The sequence below is a fragment of the Coenobita brevimanus genome, chromosome 95, assembly GCF_032717465.1.
Source record: "Coenobita brevimanus isolate Jiangsu-jjx chromosome 95, ASM3271746v2, whole genome shotgun sequence".
In the NCBI taxonomy this organism is placed as follows: domain Eukaryota; kingdom Metazoa; phylum Arthropoda; class Malacostraca; order Decapoda; family Coenobitidae; genus Coenobita; species Coenobita brevimanus.
This window is the reverse complement of record NC_137048.1, coordinates 11858267-11882647: the sequence shown is the minus strand read 5'-3', so window position 1 is coordinate 11882647 and position 24381 is coordinate 11858267.

The following is a 24381-nucleotide window of genomic DNA, read 5'->3' as shown; positions in this document are numbered from 1 at the left end:
CTGGATCGGAGTGAATCCCAATGTTTTGATGACAACAGATCATGACATTTTTCTTCTCTTAGTTACTACTTACAGTTTTTAACTCACTTGTGACAACTTCTTGAAGTTTGCTTGCTATTTGTGGTGTTAGCCTCACTGCTGACACCTTCCTGATGTTGACTATTTTGTATTCACTGACTGCTTGTGGTTTTTAGTGGAAAATGGATCACCTCCATAGGAGGATACGCTTAACCCGCCACATATTTTCCCCTACTTGCACATTTGACTTCTATATCTGCCATCATGGTTTTTGCGAGGTCATGTCACTCCATGGCGTATCTGGCACCTTGTTTTTGGTGGGAGTCATGGCTCTCCTAATGTTTCACGGACACCATTTTTGAGGGGTCATCTCTCCTTGTGTATTTTTCACCCATCCCACTTTTTCTGCGGGACGAGGGTGGCGTTCGCCTGTGTCTTCGTTGTCACTGGAGCAGATTTGTTAGTGTTTTCTGTTTGTGTGTGACTCCATAATCCCTCGTCAAGAAATAGGATTAAAAGGTTCCAGTTGGAAACATTATCTGAATCATTAGTTTCTCCCCATACCTTTTTTCATGAATCCTTTTTTTTTTTTTTTTTTTTAATGTGATTTGATTCTTATGTTCTCCTCATCTTGAATTCACCTGGTTAATGACCCCATATCAGTCAGCCAGGCTATAATAAGGATGGGTTCAAAAGTAAAGGGTACCACAGGTATGGCGGTCCACAGCAAACTAGGCTGTGTTGTGGACCGAGTTGTATACCCCTAGCACAACATGACATTAAATTGTACTCACATATGCTCAGAAGCTACTGACAAGCGAACTTCTGGAAGAGGATTTCAACCTGTGTGTCCAGCTCATTTAAGTTTTCGATTTACAGGTTGATATGCTTTAATGGTGAAGTTTGGATTGACGTATTTAATGGAATCTTTATACTGTAGTTACCCATATGTATCTGTGCCTGTCTCTCCATTGTTTGTTAAGTTTCTTTTTAAAATCATATCCATACAGTATTTGACTGCACTGTGTGTGATGAGAGGTCATTCAATTTGCTCACTATTCGACTGCAGAGACAGTACTTCCCTATATCGAATTTTGTCATTTCCTTAAAACTAATAATTCCTAAGATGATTGCACAGTGGTGTCATGGTCATATCTTCGAAGTATATTGCAGTGAACAAGGAAACCAGAGCTCCATCACCACCACCTCCCTCTTTTACGGGCAATATTATGTATGTGATTGTTTTTGTCATATTTATAAAGAAAATTACTGGTGATATATACATACATATATTTATATATACAAGAATCTCAAGTTATTCAGATTGGTCAAGTTTTGAAAGTAGAAAAAAAAAAAATGATTAAACCATTCTCCTCCTACTGCACTTAAAACTTCTTGGCAGTGATGGAAGGGCTGAAGAGGAATCCACGGTACTTTTGCAGAACCTTCACAGGCTCTGGCTTACATACTATATCTCCCGTCAAAAAAGGTACCACAACCATTGTTATACATTTTAACAATTGAATATGAAGTGCTTAGCAAAATTCAGTCTTCCTCCAAGCCACATCATGCATACATAAGAGAGAAGAACGCAGTTGCACTAACAGTTGGTCCTCAGAAGTTGGACAGCGGTGACTTAATAGGGAGACTCTACCCATGGAAGATCACTGTTGATTATTTTTCAGTGTATATCAGGGTATGTTAAGCACAGGACATCACCTTTCCTGATGTGTTTCAGTTTTTTTTTTTTTTTCATTTTTCTGAGTAAAAAGCCTTTGTTGCCAGTTTATGTCGATAAGATATTCGCTCTGCTGGCTGTAAACATTAATACCGTATGTACTGTACCTGATGGAGTCAACACTGAGCTACCGTATAGTTTTGCCCTAGCATGGTTATTTCCCTCTTCCATGTTTGTCAGATACTGAAGAGAGAAGCATCACCAGTGCTGTAAACGAACATTGGCTTTAATGTACTCTTCTCTGAAAACCAGTTTTGATTTAGGCAGGGTAGAACTGTTCATGATTGCCTGTTTGATCGTGGACAATGATGTAACTTTTTGACAACTGTCTGGATGTGTTGTTGATGTGATACTATTTGATTTTAGCATTGCATGACTGTCAACCATTCTGGACATATGAAACTAAGTTCATTGGGTATCAGTGGTCCTAAAAAAAAAAAAAAAAAAAAAAAAAAATGCTTTAAGAAATGATTCTTCGAAGACTTGGCTACAAATTTTCTCCATGTAGGTAAGTCTGTATAAAGTACATGTGATACGAAATGTGTAAAATAATGTTTTTCTAACAGTGTAATGATTGATTTGTACGATTATCACAAACCCATAGTAAAAGCTTCATGCATGAAATTACCTGTGTCTCTAGTATGAACTACATTGAGTCTATTCGTACGAATTAAATGAAACTCGTAATGCATTAAAACATTTTTTATAATACAGACTTACAAACAAGAGGGTAGAGGCCTTCACCATTTGCTGGCTCAGGGCCTCTGCAGCGCTAAATGCCGCCCTGGTATCTGATGTACTGTACTCTATCAAAGGCAGCCGAGGTACTTGACATCTACGCATTTTCCTGTCCACTGCATTAATTACATCAGCCAGGTAAATAAGCAGATTAACAAGACAGATCCTCTTGCTCCTGAAATCATGTAATTATATATACAGGTATCGTTTCTAATTATGGGTGCTGCATCACTTTCTAGTGTCTTCATCACCCTAACTACTATGCTTGTCAATGATGCAGGTCTGTAGTTGACTTTGATATTTATATTGCCTTTCGTAAAAAAGGAATAACATTTGCCACTGATCAGTGGTTTCCATTGAGAATATGCATCATTTACAAAAACTCTCTGCATTCTGCATGTTAAATATTATGTAATCAGCTGAAAAAGCTACTATTCTAAAGCTTTCTATCTTCAAAGGAAGATTATGTGGAAAATTGTCCAAGGCCTTCATAAAGTCAAAACATATCACATCCATGTGTCCACCACTCTTAGTAACTGCAGAGCTGTAGGTCTGTGTGATACGAGAGCCTTGCTGTTCATTACTGATGAATATGTTTGACCTGGAAAATGATTTATTATTGCCTCGTTTTCACATGAAAGTTTGCAATCAATGCTCGTTCCAATGACTGGTTAAAGTTACTTCACAGTGAGTGTAGACTGATTGAAATGCTCATTGTTGGAAGGGTATACAGAGCACATATACAATTTTTCTTTTAATGACACCATTAGAGTAAAAAAAAAAAAAACGTACATCAGTTTCTTCCAGTACTGGTAGTGATCTTCCCTCTCTTTTTTGGTCCGCATTCGGTCATGTTTATCTGCATTGTTCAAAACGTTTATTATTACCTGCTACATTTTTTTGTGTCGTTATAGAACGATACCTGGCCTAGCTCACCTGTCTCTGAACTGTCGCTAATCAAGGATACGCACGTGTGGTAGGACTACATATTATAATTGCAAATCATAATAGATAGATAGATACATAGATAGATAGAGAGACAGATAGAAGCAGAGAGTCAGATGATGAGAAGGTATTGTGTCTGCAAGAATCGAGCAATGCTAAACATGCTTACACTGAGGAAAGCTGACGACAGCGGCCAGTAAGGAGATGATGCAGTTAGCTGTCAGCAGTCCTCTCGTGAACAAAGACCTAGTAACCATACACACACATATACACACATACTCACACACAGGCTCCTTAAGCTTTCCATCCACGAGGAACACACGTGACACACCCCTGCTACACCAGATTTTAGGAAAGAGAGTTTAGAAGGGGACAAGCGATCCTAGAGACAGGTCACGGGAGAAGGGCTTAGCGATTTGAGAGAGAGAGACAGATAGCGAGACAGGGAGGTAGCAACCCGGGACTTATACTTCATTCCGTGTGAGAGACTTGTTAATATTTCCAAGACAAATAAAAATAGTCCCATACTATTCTTTACCTCTCCTGTCACTACATGACAAATGGGGAAGCTACTACAAGATATAAAAGCCGCTCGACCACAAGTCTAAAATATATATGTATAACTCAACTACAACTCAAGCACAAAGAACCACAAGGTATTTTATGACACAAATGTCATTTATGACACACGTACACTAACAGTCGCGGCACACTTCACTTACATTATATAATAAGCATACATTATTACTACATGTCACATCAACGTACATTACCTGTGCAATTACATGACGTGTTCGTAGCCGTCCATACCTTCCCCTTCACACCTGACGCTAAACTATTGCTAACCTGCGTTACACACCCTAACTTTTATGCATTCACGAGCACATACGGCACATTTCACGTGCATTTCACAGGGAGACAAAGTGATAATCCTACAATTGATGGTCAAAATTACAATGTTGCACTTGGGGAATTCCCATTCTCTCACACCCTGAACAGAATTCTTGCTGCGAGAGTACTATAACACTGGCGGCACACTTCACGTACATTATATAATAAGCATGTTATTACTAAAGGTCACATCAATGTACATTACCTGTGCAATTACCTCCGGCGTTCGTAGTCGTCGATACCTTGACAGCTCACCTTCCTCTGAACTCTCGCTAATCCAGGATACGCAAGAACACTAACACTCGTGGCACACTTCACGTACATTATGTAATAAGCATATGTTATTACTACATGTCACATCAACGTACATTACCTGTGCAATTACCTCCGGCGTTCGGAGGCGTCGATACCTGGCCTAGCTCACCTCTCTTCACACCTGACGCTAAACTATTGCTAACCCTAACTTTTATGCATTCACAAGCACATACGGCACATTTCACGTGCATTTCACACGATATCAGACACAAATACATTACTAAAACAATGCATCAACCACAACCTCGGCAAATATTCCGCTCGTGACTGCGTTATACCGTCATTTTATCCCTGAGAGTATGAGGCAACGCTATTTTTGGCACACACCACACTCGTTCACGGAAACTCGTAGCATGTTTTACGTATATTTCATATAATGCCATACGCATTTACAGCATGTTTTACGTATATTTCATATAATTCCATACGCATTTACAGCATGTTTTACGTATATTTGATACAATTTCATACGCATTTACACGATCAGAATCACAATAATTCAAGCCATAAAACACCGCTACAATTCTCCCCTCCCGACTTCTGGGTTGCCCCTACGCCGTCCGTAACATTTGCTGGCTCCATAATTTCACCATGCCATCCACAGTAACTTTCACACAATATATATTTAGGCCTTGGCTTCATTTATTGACGTACTTCAACTCACGCCATATGGCCTATGGGGGGGCGGAGTGGCAAAACCCCGCTACACTGACCATGCGTCTGTCTCCAAGGGCCAACGATTCCTAACTGCCATTATTCCTTTTCAACACATATATGTATGTTCCATCAACAAAATCACGTCACTCTATGTTCACATACAATGTATTATCACACTGAGTCAATAGGGGCCTTTGCTTCGGGCGAGAGGGGGAAAATAATGGAGGATTTAAAGGGAACCGCGAGCTGTCACACCCACCGCCTGGCTGCTTGACAATGACTGAGGTTGGAGGGAGCGGGTTGAGGTAGATGAAGCGACACAGCGTTGCCAATGACTTACCTCGAGAGAGCTTTGGCGGCGCTATGACGCGTTCAAAAATCACGCAAATCGGCCTATAAGTTTGTTTCTGATGATTATATTGGTGCTTAAACCACGCGACTCGAGTGACTGTGCCATTTCGCAAAGGAGGTGACGTCACTCGAATCGAGTGATCGTGTCTGAGAGGGTAGGGAGACTCTACCCATGGAAGATCACTGTTCATTATTTTTCAGTGTATATCAGGGTATGTTATAGCACAGATCACCTTTCCTGATGTATTTCAGTTTTTTTTTTTTTCATTTTTCTGAGTAAAAAGCCTTTGTTGCCAGTTGATGTCGATAAGATATTCGCTCTGCTAGCTGTAAACATTAATACCGTATGTACTGTACCTGATGGAGTCAACACTGAGCTACCGTATAGTTTTGCCCTAGCATGGTTATTTCCCTCTTCCATGTTTGTCAGATACTGAAGAGAGAAGCATCACCAGTGCTGTAAACGAACATTGGCTTTAATGTACTCTTCTCTGAAAACCAGTTTTGATTTAGGCAGGGTAGAAATGTTCATGATTGGCTGTTTGCTCGTGGACAATGATGTAACTTTTTGGCAACTGTCTGGATGTGTTGTTGATGTGATACTATTTGATTTTAGTATTGCATGACTGTCAACCATTCTGGACGTATGAAACTAAGTTCATTGGGTATCAGTGGTTCTCAAAAAAAAAAAAAAAAAATGCTTTAAGAAATGATTCTTCGAAGATTTGGCTACAAATTTTCTCCATGTATGTAAGTCTGTATAAAGTACAAGGTGATACGAAATGTGTAAAATAATGTTTTTCTAACAGTGTAATGATTGATTTGTACGATTATCACAAACCCATAGTAAAAGCTTCATGCATGAAACTACCTGTGTCTCTAGTATGAACTACATTGAGTCTATTCGTACGGATTAAATGAAACTCGTAATGCATTAAAACATTTTTTATAATACAGACTTACAAACAAGAGGGTAGAGGCCTTCACCATTTGCTGGCTCAGGGCCTGTGCAGCGCTAAATGCCGCCCTGGTATCTGATGTACTGTACTCTATCAAAGGCAGCCAAGGTACTTGACATCTACGCATTTTCCTGTCCACTGCATTAATTACATCAGCCAGGTAAATAAGCAGATTAACAAGACAGATCCTCTTGCTCCTGAAATCATGTAATTATATATACAGGTATCGTTTCTAATTATGGGTGCTGCATCACTTTCTAGTGTCTCCATCACCCTAACTGCTATGCTTGTCAATGATGCAGGTCTGTAGTTGACTTTGATATTTATATTGCCTTTCGTAAAAAGGGAATAACATTTGCCACTGATCAGTGGTTTCCGTTGAGAATATACATCATTTACAAAAACTCTCTGCATTCTGCATGTCAAATATTATGTAATCAGCTGAAAAAGCTACTATTCTAAAGCTTTCTATCTTCAAAGGAAGGTTATGTGGAAAATTGTCCAAGGCCTTCATAAAGTCAAAACATATCACATCCATGTGTCCACCACTCTTAGTAACTGCAGGGCTGTAGGCCTGTGTGATACGAAGCCTTGCTGTTCATTACTGATGAATATGTTTGACCTGGAAAATGATTTATTATTGCCTCGGTTTTCACACGAAAGTTTGCAATCAATGTTCGTTCCAATGACTGGTTAAAGTTACTTCACAGTGAGTGTAGACTGATTGAAATGCTCATTGTTGGAAGGGTATACAGAGCACATATACAATTTTTCTTTTAATGACACCAATACAGTAAAAAAAAAAAAAAAAGTACATCAGTTTCTTCCAGTACTGGTAGTGATCTTCCCTCTCTTTTTTGGTCCGCATTCGGTCATGTTTATCTGCGTTGTTCAAAACATTTATTATTACCTGCTACATTTTTTTGTGTTGTTATAGAATGATGCACATACCTGTAAAATGGTTTCTGCAGCCAATGTTTTGAATTCCTTGGACCGTGTTTATAGTTCTGTCCTAAGGTTGAGATTGGCTGACTTCGTCATGTTGATTGATTGAATTAATTATTGTTCTAAAAGGTACAGAGTGCTTATACAACAAAAGAAATTTTTCTTTTTTCTCACCACACTGTATTTCTTATTGTAACTTAATGAAAGATAATGTACACTTGTATCAACTGAATATTTGTGCAATACTTCAAGGGTAATTATGGCTGAATGCCACCCTAGAGAAATCTCGAGCTACGATTGTCATTTCCAGCCTAAATGTTTTGTTTCTTTTCGAAAATTATGCACAATATGATTGGTCGCTATTGACTTTACAAAGGAATAATGGTGTTTATTTTCTTATGGTCATCTTTCAAAACCTAATGCAGAAAACGAAACTCATAGAAAACGGAGTAATTTAAATAAGGGCCAACAGTAACTCCACCTCAGTCTTCACCGAACGATCTGTGAGGTAAAACGTTCGAGAAAATTTTCTCTATCCTTTCGCTTGTAATTTGTTTTATACATTGACTTTATTATTTATAAAACAAATTACTAAATTACTCTACTTTTCACACTGGATTCATGATGTCATTGTACAGTGTGCCTCTGACTTGGACAAATATGACGGGGAAACCCAAACTCAGTGTAAACATCGATTCAAAATGTGTGCGTGCCTTTCATAGTAGACACAGGGGCTGAGGTTAATTTGATCACAGTTAAGGCTATTCACCACTATGGCTTAGTGGACGCCTTTTATCCCTTGGACAAAAAGTTTGGCGAAATTCCATGCAAGAAAAATGTGGAAGTTCTGTTGGAATCGGTGAGCGGGCCAGTGAAAGTTGTTATGGATCTGATGGCAGATGGGCGGGTTGATGCGCCCTATGCAGTTTTAGGAATGAGCTTTTTAAAGTCGTGCAGTTTTAGTTTAAACACCTGTGAGTCTTGCCCAGTGTTGACATTCAGGGTGCCGGAGGTGAAACCCGAATTCAGTATCTGTCGGTTTAGAAAAACAGTCAGAATTAATGATAGTGTTTCGAGATGTGAAGATCGATACTGGTGCCTACTTTAATTTACTACCAATGAATGAGGCCAGGAGACTTGGCCTGAAGGTAGATGTTGTAGAGCCGCCCATACCGCGGTACTTCACCTTCAGCCAAGAGTTGTATCAAGTGGTTTCCTGCGTTAGGAATGTTCCTGTCCAAGTTGAGGGCAAGACCCTCAATGTAGACTTTCATTTGTTTCCTGGTGAATATATTTTGTTGGGTGTAAGTGGTATTTAGGGTCAGACATTTTCTTTTACCCCGGGTCTTGCTATCAGAGCCAGGTGTCACTGGATCAGATGGAAATCCAGCTTTTCTGTATCGGGGTGAATCCCAAACTTTTGATGACAGATCATGACATTTTTCTTCTCTTAGTTACTACTTACAGTTTTTAACTCACTTGTGACAACTTCTTGAAGTTTGCTTGCTATTTGTGGTGTTAGCCTCACTGCTGACACCTTCCTGATGTTGACTATTTTGTATTCACTGACTACTTGTGGTTTTTAGTGGAAAATGGATCACCTCCATAAGAGGATACGCTTAACCCGCCACATATTTTCCCCCTACTTGCACATTTGTCTTCTGTATCTGGCATCATGGTTTTTGGAAGGTCATGTCACTCCATGGCGTATCTGGCACCTTGTTTTTGGCGGGAGTCATAGCTCTCCTAATGTTTCACGGGCACCATTTTTGAGGGGTCATCTCTCCTTGTGTATTTTTCACCCACCCCACTTTTTCTGGGGGGAGAGGGTGGGGTTCGCCTGTGTCTTCGTTGTCACTGGAGCAATTTTGTTAGTGTTTTCTGTTTGTGTGTGACTCCATAAACTCTCGTCAACAAATGGAATTAAAAGGTTCCAGTTGGAAACATTATCTGAATCATTAGTTTCTCCCCCTACTTTTTTTCATAAATCCTTTTTTTTTTTTTTTTTTTTTTAATGTGATTTGATTCTTATGTTCTCCTCATCCTGAATTCACCTGGTTAATGACCCCATATCAGTCAGCCAGGCTATAATAAGGATGGGTTCAAAAGTAAAGGGTACCACAAATCCACAGGTATGGCGGTCCACAGCAAACTAGGCTGTGTTGTGGACTGAGTTGTATACCCCTAGCACAACATGACATTAAATTGTACTCACAGATGCTCAGAAGCTACTGACAAGCGAACTTCTGGAAGAGGATTTCAACCTGTGTGTCCAGCTCATTTAAGTTTTCGATTTACAGGTTGATATGCTTTAATGGTGAAGTTTGGATTGACGTATTTAATGGAATCTTTATACTGTAGTTACCCATATGTATCTGTGCCTGTCTCTCCACTGTTTGTTAAGTTTCTTTTTAAAATCATATCCATACAGTATTTGACTGCACTGTGTGTGATGAGATGTCATTCCATTTGCTCACTATTCGACTGCAGAGACAGTACTTCCCTATATCGAATTTTGTCATTTCCTTAAAACTAATAATTCCTAAGATGATTGCACAGTGGTGTCATGATCATATCTTCTTTACTCAAGATTAATATTCAGCCATTATTTAAAATTGAATTTTCTGTCATATGTTACATTTGGCTAATTTCAGTTCCATTTCAGGATCATCCAATTACCTGTCTCATCGCTGAAGTTACTGCTGCTGCTGTTACTGATGACGAGGACAACGACGATGCTGCTGCTGATGATGATGCTGTCGCTCCTCCGTTGGTGGCGTATCGCCGCTTCGACAAACTCGTTTCCAACAACCAACAACGACAACCACAGACATGTCCGGCCGGACAATCATACAACCAACATCAACGAAGTAAGCTAATAAATGACCTAAGTCTACCACACCTAACTTTACCCGGCCTAGAAAGCCAACCTAGATGACCATAACTCTGCTCCCTAACCCACCTAAGCTTGCCCCATGACCTTCCCTGCTCCTGGCTACACCCCACCCCCACCCCAGCCTGCCCTCCACCCTACCATCACTACACACCAGCGAGCCAATCTGTGGGAAAAATATTAGGCCATATAAGTATGAGAGATTAGTACATGTTAAGATTTGAAATTAGTGCAATTAAAGGATTAATTAGTGCGTTGAGTTTACACAAGGTTGTTCATATCAGAGATGTACATTTGCAACAACGATCATCGCAAATTTATACTCAATAATATTAGCAAACTAAAAAATTATTGCATATACCTGTTGCTGAAGCTGCTGTGTTGTTCCTTCATTATGATGTCGCCTTAACTGTGTTCTGCCTGCCTCTGAACGGTTTAATTGAGAACAAGAAGGGTGTCCAACAGAAGGGATTAAAAGCAGCCTCCATCCATCCATTTTGGTGCTGGAGAGGGACATCATGTGGTGGCACTGATAGTACCAAAAGGATGGTGGGCTGCAGGACGGGTAACTTCAGTAATCAGACCAGTGGTTCATACATGCATCTCTTGTAGTGACGGTGTTAACTCTTGCTTGATATTCACTCCTCACTGCTGCTGAACATTGTGCCAGCGAGCGAAGTAGAGCCTGGAAAAAAATGCAGAGTTTAGCTAATTTGTGGAGACGAATATTGAGGCGAAATACGAATATGTCATATACCTTACTGAAACCTATTTAGCCATAGCATTTTTTATTCTGCCACTGATAAATAGGCTGTCAAAGAACGAAAATCTGGGCCAAAATTTTACAACTAACATCTTATACTACCCAGAAATAATTTTTAACTTTCTCAGTTTTGTGACTTTTTTCTTTTGGTTCATGCTGCCTTCAGACGATTTTATTCAACATAGAACTTGTAATAGTGAAGGGGTTAAGGTGATATCAAACCCCTTTCGATCATAAATTAGGCTGATTAAATAGTTTGGAAATAGCGAGAAAATAGGCAAAATACGGTGTATCGAAGGGGTTAATTGCAGTATTGAAGGCATATCAGTGATGAAGATCCTATATTAAACCCTTCCAGTCTGATATCAGGCAACACCAGACGATTTTATTCAGCTTGAAGGATGTCTCGTAGTTAAACGATTAATGAAGGCTGTGTCTAACCCCTCAAGTTCGAAAAAATAATCCCTACATTTTGAAAACCTATCCCTAGTTACAGAAAAATACCCATAATTCTTTTAATTTGTAAAAATAAGGTAAATGCTGTTGTCTTCAGATGCGAGGAATAAAATAGGATAATTCGTCATCGGTTCACTGGGGTTAACGTGAGGATTCAGTCACGATCAGGCACCAACATACGTGGCCTGTTGCAAGTCTTACTGTTTGTGGCAGAGTGGGAAGAATTCTTACTGTAAAAATATGTATATTAAAAATGAATTGGGTAGACAGCAGGCAGTAATAAGGACAAGAGTCTTGGTGTTGGCAGCACTGATATTTCACTAAGTTGAAAATACAGTCTGCCGGCTTCCTTCACCTCACTGGCAGACATATTGCAAAGACCGGTAAAATTCCTTAGAATATCTGGCTATTTCTTAAAGAATAAAAATAATATGAATTAAATACGAGCTTCTTTTCCGTCGAAAGCCACCAAAAACTTGGAAAATAAGTCACGCTTAAAAATAATACATTTTTAAATTCCCTTAACAGACCTGAAATGGAGAGGAAAAATCGCCAAAGTCATCAGCTGGGCTGGTGGAGCCAGGAGGTCCGTCCTGTAGGGTGTCTGGGGTTCAAATGAGATTTTTTTTGCCTATCGACCATTGAGGCCGGAGCCCCTGGTCATTAAGGCAAAATATATACATGTATATACATTTACACATATATACATATATATAAGAACATATATATATATACATACATACATACATACACACATCCATGCATATGAACATACACACTTTCATGCACACGTACATATATATATATATATAATTTTTGTTTTATTATTTTTTTTGTAATTTTATTTTTATTATTATTTTTATTTTTTTTAACCTTATATTACATATAAACTAAAATGCCTAATGTAAAGACCCTAAATCTAATCACCTAACAGACAAATCGCTAACCTATACTAAATCCTAAGAGACAAATAACTAGACCTACACTAATGGTAAAAAAGCCTCGACCAAGAGATCACCATCGACTGCAGATATGTAATGCCTTTCTACATTACATACCTGCACTCATCACCTGGTGACTGTCAGTCAAGGCACAACCTAATATAGGAGACATCAATATATGAAAGGGAACCAGACGAGTCAGGAACATTTCCATATACGTCAGCTGTCGGCCCTAATTAGAATAACTTAAGCAAGATAATATAATGTATTTACATAATTTGTACAAAAAGTGAAGAACCTCGGCCAGCAGACCACCATCGACTGCAAGTGCCCAATACCTTCCTATATTGCACACTTGCACTCATCAACTGGTGACTGTTAGTCGAGGAACGGGGTTTAATGTAAGGGACATCTATATTAGAAATAGATCAGTGGGAGGAGGAACTATTTCAAATATGTCAACTGTCAACCCTAATTAATATTACAATATATACATATTTGCCGTTGATAAAAACCATAACCACACAGTAAAAAAGTCACATCACTCTGATCAGTCCGGTCTCTCTCAAGAAAGCCATCAATTTATCAGTCATAACAATGTTCCCATCACCCAGGATGGTGGAAAGGGTGAAGGGGACGTCTGCTGCGCCGCAGTAATTTATAAGTGGAGCACGTTCACGAATAAATCGCCGACAGCGCAGGATGATATGACTGATAGATAACACGCATCACAGATGTCACAGTGCGGTGGGAAGCGTCTTTCCATATAAGGTTTCATATGTGTTAAAACGGTGGCATTAAGCCGTAATCGTGCCAACACTTTTTCTTCCAGGCGACTGGGGCGGTTGGCGGTGTCCCAGTCGCCCAGGTACGGCTTACAGGTTGGAATATTTAGTCTGGTCCACTGACCTTGCCACAGAAGATTTATTGATTTCTTTCCGAGAGAGAGACTCGACCGTAGATCACGAGGGACGTCCCAAGTCTCTTCGAGCTCTACAGCCGACTTTGCAAGTAAGTCAGCCTGCTCATTACCGTAGATACGACAATGACCAGGCACCCAGATCAGCGTGAATGACTTGTTGCATGAATGCAACTTATTAACGATGCGGCCCTGGATCTCGTGAGAGTCCGTAGTACAAGATGCAATTGCCTGAAGGGCTGATTTTGAATCTGAAAATATGACAAATGAGTCATGCCTAGAATTAAGAGCATAGTCTATGGCTTTGTCAATAGAAAAAAGTTCTGAGGTAAACACAGATGTATGAGTCGGCAACCGATACCTGAGGGCACATTCAGTTGACCACACACTTGCACCCACACATTCACTCGACTTGGAGCCGTCGGTGTACAAGTGGTGGGACCCCAAGTGACGAATGATAATGTTGCGAAACAAGTGGTGGACCTCCGCCTCCGGCGCCTTGGCCTTTGGTGCTGGGAGCCATGTAACATCAACAGTAAAGGCAGGTGGCTCCCAAGGCGCTATATTTTTTAACACCAACTTGTCACAGTCACTGGGGTTAACACCAAGCTCCTGAGTCAGTAAGTGGAGGCGAACGGCAAGTGGCCGACGCACCCCCCGCAGAAGGTGGTGGTATTGACGCAGGGGGATACAGGCCACATTGCCGATATTACTTTTCCTAAATGTCCTTACACTATAGGACAAGGCCAGGTGATCATGGCGAATACGGAGGGGAGGCACATTCGCCTCCACTTCCATACGAGCCACACGGGTACACCGGACGGCTCCAAGACACATTCGCAAACATTTATTCTGTAGCACATCCAATCCTTTCAGCGTGGCATCGGATGCCGAGCCATACACCTGTGCGCCATAGGCTAGCTATGATCGAATAAGGGACTTATACACCAATAATAAAGATTTTCTGTCGGCACCCCAGGTAGTACCCGCTAGGTACTTGAGGACATTTAACGGTTTATCACAACGAGCAAGCAAAGTATTCACGTGAAGTTTAAAATTCATTCTTCGATCAAAATGTATTCCTAAAAATTTTACAGAATTTTGAAAAGGTACCGCCTGATTATCCAAAGTTAAGCACAAATTAGGTACGTTACGATTAGTGAAGACTATAGCGGCACACTTACGGACGGAAAACTTAAATCCCCACTGCAAGGCCCATTGGTGGACGGAATCAAAGGCTGCTTGAATCCGCCCAGCCGAAAATTGTGCATTACAGGAAGAGTGCCATATTGCACAATCGTCATCATAGAGTGAGTATTTAAGATTCCTCGGGATGGGAGCTGATGACAGAATATCATTGATCATAATGCTAAATAAAGTAGGACTAAGCACACTTCCCTGTGGCACCCCATTTTCCTGGATAAATATATCCGATGTTACGTTACGGGGCAATTTGACAGAGAAAGTTCTGTCCCTTAAGAAATTTGAAATAAAAACAGGCAAATTTCCTCTTAAACCATAAGCATAGAGCTTCATTAGTATACCATGTTGCCAGGTCATGTCATAGGCTTTATGGATGTCCAAGAACACCCCTATCATGAATTCTTTATTGGCAAATGCCTCTGCAATACAATGCTCCAAATTCGTTAAATGATCTAGTGAACTTCTGTATTTACGGAAGCCACATTGTTGATCATTTAACAAATTCTTCGACTTTAAAACAAAAAGAAGCCTATTGTTAACCATACGTTCCATGACCTTACATAGACAAGAAGTCAGCACAATAGGACGAAATGAAGTGGGATTCATAAGACGACCAGCCTCTTTGGGTATCGGTATGACGTGCGCAAAGTGCCATGAGTTTGGGAACGTTCGAGACGCCCAAATCTCATTGTACAATGCTAACATCTTAATCAGGTTGTCCTGATTAAGATGCTGGATCATACCGTACGTGATGGTGTCTGGTCCAGGGCTGGTGTCTTTACAGGATTTAAGGGCAAGGAGCAGTTCATCTAGCGTAAACTCTTGGTTGTACGGGGAGTCTACGTCTTCTGTGGCAAAGTCTAATATCTGTAGCTCAGCCGTGCGTTTATGATGTTGGAAACGCAGGTCATAATTGGCTGAGCTACTTACATGAGAAAAACTCCTGGCGAGGATGTTAGCAACGTCCACGGGCTCACCATAGGTGGTGTTATTCACCTGCAAGGTGGTGACAGGGAAGTATGGGCGTTTATTATTTAATAATCTTATAGTGAACCAGACTTTATGTAATGGTGTTCTACGAGTCACCGTGGACACAAAGGACCGCCAGGAGTCACGTTTAGCCCTTCTTATTATTCTCCTTGCCTCAGCCCGTGCCTGTTTGTATGCAATAAAATTTTCCTCAGTGGGCTGACTATCAAAAATCCTGTATCTCCTATTTGCGTTTTCTTAATGCTTGTCGGCAATCCGGCGTCCACCAATGTGCTCTATGCTTCGCATGAACTGTAGAAGTCTTGGGAATAGCAGCCTCAGCTGCGTGTAATATGGAAGTAGTTATATTTTCGACCTTAACATCTATGGTCTCCCCAGATATATCTAAATTGACGATCCTTAAGAAGGATCCCCAATCTGCTTTCTTATAGTTAAATTTTGGAGGTGGAGGGTCCGAAATGATGTCGCGTGTATAAGAAAGACAGATGTGTAAATGATCACTTCCCAAGGAGTCGTCGTAAGGGTCCCATGAGAAATCTTGATATATACCAGGGGAGACCAAAGATAAGTCAATGGCCGAAAAGTTACCAGTACGATCATCTACACGAGTCGCTCTACCATCGTTCAGAAGACAGAGGTTGGACTGTAGTATTAGGTCGGCTACTTGCTCCCCACGACCATCAATCCTCAAGCTACCCCATTGATAGTGATGGGCGTTAAAATCGCCCAACACTAACTCATTGCCAGGGAGATGTTCAAAAAGTGAATTTAAGGCATCACTATCAATGGGGCCATGTGGAGGACAGTACAGAGAGCAAATAGACAGATACGTGTTATTAAATTTTACTCTGCACGCGACAGCTTCCAGAGTAGAATTTAGAATCACTTCCGTTTGTGGGTGTGATTTGTGTGTGTATATGGCAACTCCGTGACCTTCATATCTTCTATACGAGTGATTGTGTTTGAACTGTGGAGGATCAGGATGATCCTCCAGGCGCGTCTCCTGTAAACAAACAATGTCTGGCCTGTGTATTGACAGCAAGATTGCTATATTGTGTAACTTATTCCCGACACCTCTACAATTCCACTGTAATAGAGTGAATGCGGCGGTTTAAGATTTACGAGGGTGGCCAGTGTGCTTAGTTTTTTTATGCCCCCCGCGTCCAGGCGAGTGGCTACCAGGGGACCTTTCCTGGTTCTTGTTCATGGAGACTTCCATATTGTCGTCAATGATAAGGCTCCCAGACTCCACCGAGGAAGAGCTATTCTTTCTCTCCCTCGTTGGACCAGGAGCGGGAAGGACATGAGGACGTGACTGCTTAGTGAGGGTGGTCAAATTAATTTTGTCAGACTTGTCAGGCTTCTGTTTTGGCCGCACTGACTGCAAAGGAGCAGCGGCAGCCTGAGAGTATGATGTAGCAACAGGGATATCTGTAAGAGAGTTGGAACGTACAGGAGGCTTAGACTGAGAGGTAGGGCGTGCGGCACGAGGAGCGAATGTAAGGTCAGTCTGTGTCTCAACGGTGCACATCACGGGACGGGACACAACCGCCGATGCATAGGAGATATTAGGCTTGGGAGTTGCATGCAACTCCTTCACCTTCTTCCTTGCATCGTAAAAGGAAATGCCCTCAGTCGCTTTCACAGTGCAGACCTCTTTCTCCTCCTTCCACTTGGGACAAACCTTCGAGCAAGTGGAGTGAGCATCCTTACAGTGAAAGCAGCACTCAGTCTCGGATGTACAGTTGTCAGCAGAGTGACCTACAGCAGCACACTTGCCACACACGATGTTGGAAGCCCGACAAGCCTTTTCATGATGTCCATAGAGCTGACATTTTGAACAACGAAGGGGATTAGGGATGTACGGTCTTACATTTACAATTTCATATCCTACTTTGACATTTGTAGGTAGCAAAACTTTGCCAAAAGTGAGGATAACAGTGGCTGTCTTCGTCCTTACGCCTTCCTGATAACGAGTGATGAATCTGGCATCAATTACATCCTGCTGAGCAAGTTCCTGTATGATTTCTTCCTCACTCATCACCATGAGATCCCTGCAAGTGATAACACCCTTGCAGGAATTCATGGATGTTTGGATCTTGGCCTCGATATCATGGCAGTGAAACTTACGCAGCTTTAGCAAGTCTTTAACCTGAGCAGAATTGAATGTCTTAACCAGGAGGTCTCCATTTCCAAGTTTTTTTTACTTGTTCCACCTCTCCCGCACAGTGGTCAATCACCTTCTTGACAATGAAGGGATTGAGTCTGGACAGGGGAGTGGAACCTAAAGCATGAAGTGTCACGTAGGTCGCATTCTCAAGGGGAACGTCAAGTGGGGATCGAGTCTGGCGTCCGTCAGTCTGGGGCCGGTCAGTCACGGTAAGGTGATTATCGTCAGGACTACCTCCCCCCCTGAAGGGGGGGGAGGCAGTAGGGGCGTCCTCCATAGGTACCACTTCCCCCTCGCGGGGGAAGTGGGAAGAAAGAGAAAAACGAGCAAGGGACAGAGCACCTGGGGAAGACCCACCTAGTCTGAGATTACCCTCTCAAACCACTCTCGGGAGGACGCGCCTGTGTCACTCACACCCCAGAGCGATCAGTGGGGGGTACACTCCAGAGGTGAGTAAGCAAAGGCAATCTCAGGAAACAGATATAGACACTTACTATATCTCTAAAGGGCTGGGAGGAAAATTAGTACTAGCTAACCTAACTCTTAATCGCTTTATTTACAAAACTAATGCCGGTGGGGCAGCCCTGAAAGCTAGAGGAGAGCCAGAAAAACACGTCCGAACTCCCCACGACCATGCATCAAAGTCCTCTCAAATGAGAAGCAGTGGTCGCCGGCATAACGTCATCAGCTTGGTTAGTTCACCGCATCGCCACCAGAACCACCCCCGCCTCCCCAGCACCACCCCCGCTTGTTTTCCGCCATTTTAAGGTCAGTTTATGCTATTATAACTACTTCTAGTGCTATATTCCTATATTTTTTCGTAGAATTAATGCAGCTGACTTAGATCTCGTGCAAATCATATCCTAGGTTAAATAATGGGATCATATATTGCCTTGAAACCAATGTTACGAGTCAAACTCCATCCTGTACACTTTTCCATACTGTACATATGTTAATTCCCAAGCTCATGATTCTTCTTTCTATATTATTTGCTCTTGAATATGCCCTACCAAAAAACTGATATAAGTTAAACAGATAAAGTTAATAAGCTTCAATTCACCATATTCTTCGAAGCCTCATATTTGGATCGTTATCTCGGTACTGTGTTACTCTTTTAATCTCCATTCCTAACTCTGTATAAAACCAGGCCATAAGAGCATATTTCTAGGGCATACTTCTAGAGTATACTTCTAGAGCATATTTCTTCCCGTACTGTCATAAGGTGTGATTTTAATATATAGATTATTTTGAAACAGTTTTAGGGAGATAGTACTGTACTGTCTTAGATATTTCATACAAGTATTCCTATTGTGCTGGGCCTTCTTTACTTTATTCTAGCTAACTCACACTATTTTCTAGAGCTTAGAAAGAGTCCTAGGAGCCTGATAGTGTAAGTACTGGTACCATTAACCCTGTCATCGTCGGGACAACTCTTACTCTAGTCAACATCAGGTTATTTTAAGCAGAGTGAGTGAAAGTGGTCTAACAGTGAGGGTGTTTGTGGGTGCTTGGTGTGTGTGTGTGTGTGTGTGTGTGTGTGTGTGTGTGTGTGTGTGAGCGATTTGTGTATGTGTCAAGTCATGGTATAGATGTTATGTTTATGTTGTGTCGATGGGATTTCACAACATGATCTTTATCCCCAACAGCACCAGGGCCTGAACCACAACACAACCAGCAACACCAACACTCTTATCACCGAGGGAGGTATGCGCTCTTGGAACACATCCAGTGGGGGGGAAGTAGCCTGTTTGGAGGGCCTTGTTCTCGTAACGCATACCCTCTCACCCAACGGATGGAGGTATAGTGAATGTTGTTTTTGTGCATATGTGTGTGTGTGTGTGTGTGTGTGTGTGTGTGTGTGTGTGAGAGAGAGAGAGAGAGAGAGAGAGAGAGAGAGAGAGAGAGAGAGAGAGAGAGAGAGAGAGAGAGAGAGGTGCATATGATAAAGAATGATACAGTATATAATTATGTCAGTGGTGTAAATGACGATGGTATGGTGTAAAACTGTTTGTGTGCGTGTATGAGAGACAGACAGAGATAGAAATGGAGACAGACAGCGATAGAGACAGAGACATAGCCAAACAGATAGAGCCAGTGAATTTGTCAGAGTAGAGCTGCACACAAGACCTCACACCACGGAGGTCTGGCTGCAACTGATGTCTTTCTCGCTGTCACACTCGCCCCGACTCCACTCTGACCACAACTCTGAGGATTTTCCTGTCTATTCTCCTTAATTTGCTTATAATTCCACCTGATTTTCCACTGTAAGGTAATACACTATCGATAAATTAATGTTTTTAGAGGGATTTTGATAATTTGGTAAAGTTATTGCGTTATATATGCTGTACGATCAAGTGCCTGAAAGATTGGTTTGCCAGACGTACAACGGAAGGTTGGATCAATAATTGACGTATTTTTAACTGTTTATATTTATTTAATGGGTAGTTTTTGTCCCAGCACAGCACACCATATCACCACACACACAATACATGCATCACAAAACACCCCAGCACACCACAACAGGCGGTGCAGCTGCCAGGTCACATAACCATCCCTAAACATCCCCTATCTCCCTACAGGAGGACGGTGGACTTCAGGAAAGGGAAAATTCAGCCTGCAGTCCACTGGGATCAAGTACAGACCAACCTACGACCACAAGAACAGCAGGAACAACAGCAACAAGGGGTGATTAACACGAAGCCTACGAGTGTGTAATTGATTTTATTGCAATCTAATAAATGGAATACACCACAGAGTAACATTCATTGCACCCTCAGGAGAGGAGGAACCCGAGGAAAGGATATTAAAATTAAAATAAATTTATCCTAGCTACCCCTTTATTAATCATAGAAAACGATTGAGTCGGAAATTTTAGGGGGAACTAAAATATTTTGGTCTCCCCTCATCATCTTCATAATTATGACACATGATATCCGAAGCAGTGTCGACCATAGCTAACGATGCAGCTGTGTGTGGGTGTGGGTGTCTCTCTGTGTGTGAGGGTAAGAGTGGCGATGACATGTCGGTTCAGAGGCTATGACAGTGAAACAGCTGGCCTGGCAGCTTAGTTCTTTGTCTGACGTAGACCAGATTACTTGGCCTGTCACTGTGGTCTGGCTCCTCTCTGTCGAGGCAGGTAGTGTTCTTAAGGTATTATACAGTGTCCCAGGATTTATTTTGGGGTGTTTTATTTTTCAGAGACCCATCAGTTGTGCCCCGTATATTCTATCAGGCCAACTTTGTCTTGACTTTAGTACAGTTAATCCTTTTGATTATTATTGATAAATCTAAAACTTCGTGTTTTCGTAAAATTTAGTCAATCCGACCTTTTTTCGATAAATCCAGAAAGTCAGGTATTCAAAGACATCATTTTGTCGTACATGGGGGTCAATAACATACTCAGAACTCGTAACATAAATTTTATTGGTTACAATTACTCGTACATCTGAATGTAATGACTTCATAATTACATGTTGAATTATGGCCCACGTTTTCACTACGTAATTAATAGACTCAGATCTATACCTAACAACTGAGGCTCACATAGGCTTCAGAGACTTGAACTGAGTGAAGACTAGCATAATTTACCTCTTTGCTGATATAAAATACATCTCTATAAGCTCTTCTAGCCTTGGGTCCCTAAATGTTAGAATTATTCACTTGGTTTAGTGTGGATATAAGGTACATATTCCCGTTGTCTGAGACTCCCTAGCACCTCTTTCTTGCCTGTTTTGCATATTACACAGTAAGATAAACAAATAACATACGTAGAAATAATCTTAAGAAAAAGGTGCTACAAGAAATAGTGCCAAGATGAAGTTTCTGCAATGTAAGATAAAATAACTACAGCTAACACTGATTTGAACTAATACACATCTGGTCCACAGGTCGTGCTGGAGTCTGCTGCCTTGACGCTGCTTCCTTGCCACACTGGTCATACCCTGCTGAAGTTTGGTCTGCCCTGCCGTGAGAAGCCTGGTGGTGATGTGGTGTCTTCCCCTACTCTGAGATGCCTGGTGGTGGTGGTGGTGGTGTGATCTGCCTTGCAAGTCGGGTCGCTCCCCTCCAGGATGTTCTGTGGGCAAATGCTACTTTTGAATGCATATTTTATATTGCTGTCTCTATTAATGTATTCTATACTGAAGTATTAATAATGAAAACTTAAATTCTCTGTCTTGTTTCCTTACCTTTTTAACTTTGGCTTTGACTTAATATAGGTGGTCAGTATATTGCGCTCTGCAGTCTTGTGTGTTGTGGGGACGGCTTTTGTGATGAACTAAGACATTCTGATTGCTTCACCAAATTATTACTCAGCCGTGTGGTCAGTGGACATAAAAGATTATACAGTGCAATGATATACAGCTAAGCATAAAAAGGTTATGGGAATTCTCCACCATGCAATCAATGGAGCTAAATTAAAGCCTACATTATAAAGCTAAACCTGAAGAAGGTTGTGGGAAGTAGATAATGATGCAGGATAGCCACTGGTAATGTTCAATGAGCCGTGCCCGCAACACACAAGAACTGGGTGGCGTAATATATGAACCACCTTGTATAGTGAGAGGCCGTAAGTGTATGCTGACTCACAAACTTGCCATCAATGCCCCGTCATAACTATTATTGTGTCTTGTAGGAAGCACAAAGAAAACAGGCCACAGAATACCTCCTTGTCTCTTGTTCCTCCTACACAAACATACACGCCTTTCACTTTAACTTAGCACAGAGTTTCATTTAAAGCATACGAGAACGTCACGCAGATCAGTAGCAGAAACAGCCAATACTACAATTCTACATCCTTTCCATAGTACTCATTCGTGACTAGCATCATATTCTAGTGATAACTTCGCTACTACTCGGTAAACCGTATGGAAACTATTTATAAGCTATCTGTCTATCCACCTATCTATAGCCAGACGACTTAATCCCGTAAGAGGTGGCCACAAACAAGTCGCTTCTATGCCACCATGTCCTCTGTCATTATGCATCACTCCCCCTAATTCACACACACCCTCTCTCATATACATCCCAACTCCATCCTCCACTTATATGTAATACATTAAAACAACCGTGAATTACTCTCGCAGAAGCTGAGCCCTAATCTTATCCAACACAAACACGAAGAAGCTTTAAAGAACAGAAAACAATACCTTGATAGCAGAAGACACTAAGCCCACAAATATTGACAGCCTACACCAAGAAACATAACTAATTTCAGTCAGAGACCAAGTGAATATGAGAGGCACACAGTTCATCACTTCAGCTCAAGCTCCGTCCCACCCTTGTAACCTTATGTTGCATCATCCTCTCCACAAAGAAACAAAATCAAACAACCTCCCAACACTACACAGATTATCTTTGCAACATATTCCCGACTCCACCCAATTCTACACTTCCCAGACACATACATAAACACATGGACACCCCAGGCAGCCAAAGCTTTCTACCAAACACATACATACACACATGGACACCCCAGCCAGCCAAAGCTTTCTACCAAACAGCTTCCTTCATGTGCCACCACCAGCCATACACCCTTCAGACACTACCGAACCCAGAGACACGAGTACACCAACCTTCCCAGCTACAATACTAACACAAAATATAACACACATACAATCTCCTGAGCTCATACTGCAAAGTGGCACCCCCACACCACAGCACACAAACTCACTACCTGCACCACACTACCACAACACAGACAATCCTTCAGCATAGCACTGGGTTCACATTCAGAGGAGCCTAAGGTGTAACAACAACAACAACTCAGGCCAAGTTAAAGTGAAACGAGTATAGTTACGAAAGGAAAATTATTGCAAGTTATTTTGTAAGCGCTTCGGGTACACAAAGTTACAGGGTCACAGGGAACGGACTGCATACCGAGGGTTATAATACTGTGGCGGCTTAGGGGGCTTTATACCACCTTTTCTTCAGTGATTTATTGTTCAAGCGAGTGAGCGAACAAAGCAAGCGAGCGAGAACACTATATGACATGGTATAACAGGGTGGCAGAGAACAGCGCCAAGGGTGTGTTGTCTAGGAAACTATTAAAGCAACAACAGATCTATGGACATCATTAGAAACCTAGTAAAACAAATAATAATAGGAGTTACTTGAGGGACTTTTCCCCAAATTTGCCGTGCTAGTTCTGATCAAAGGAAAAAAAAAGTACCAAATTGAGCACCAGAACAGAGTTATTTTAAAAGTTTTTAAAGCTACTGCAGATCTGTTCAGACAGCTGGAAAGCTTATGAAGGAGTAACTGGTACTACTTAAGTTCAATTGACTTAGCTTTTAACATCAAGCGAGATGGATGGATGGATGGATGGATGGACGGATGGATGGATGTGGAATCGTGGATGCTTGGACCGATGGTAGAGTTCCTGCTGTTTCGTCCCTCCACCTGCCAACAAAAATCATCATCAAAGTCATCATCATCATCATCGTAGTTGTCGTCCTCATTACCACATCAATATTATCTACACCCTCATTC